Raw genomic sequence first — 312 nt, 5'->3', positions numbered from 1 at the left:
AATGTCTTTTTTTTTTTTTGTATATGTCGTTGAACAGTCATTTAAAACTCAACTTTTATACAATTAGCTCTTGATGTTCATTCAATTAGTATAGTTATAAAAAACTAAAGCTAATTTCAAAAGAAGAAACACAAATGGATAGATAATATGCTTTCGAGTCGATTTCTAAGAAAGAACACAAATCTTATTTAAATTTAAAAATTGATCATTATTATAATGGACATCTAATATGAAATACTCAAATTGACTATCAAGTGTCGAAAATTGAATAAAAAATTATTGTGGAGTCAAATTTAATAATTTGGTGGAGGC

Source organism: Arachis ipaensis, chromosome B04 (genome assembly GCF_000816755.2).
Source record: "Arachis ipaensis cultivar K30076 chromosome B04, Araip1.1, whole genome shotgun sequence".
In the NCBI taxonomy this organism is placed as follows: Eukaryota; Viridiplantae; Streptophyta; class Magnoliopsida; order Fabales; family Fabaceae; genus Arachis; species Arachis ipaensis.
Note: the sequence above shows the minus strand (reverse complement) of the source record.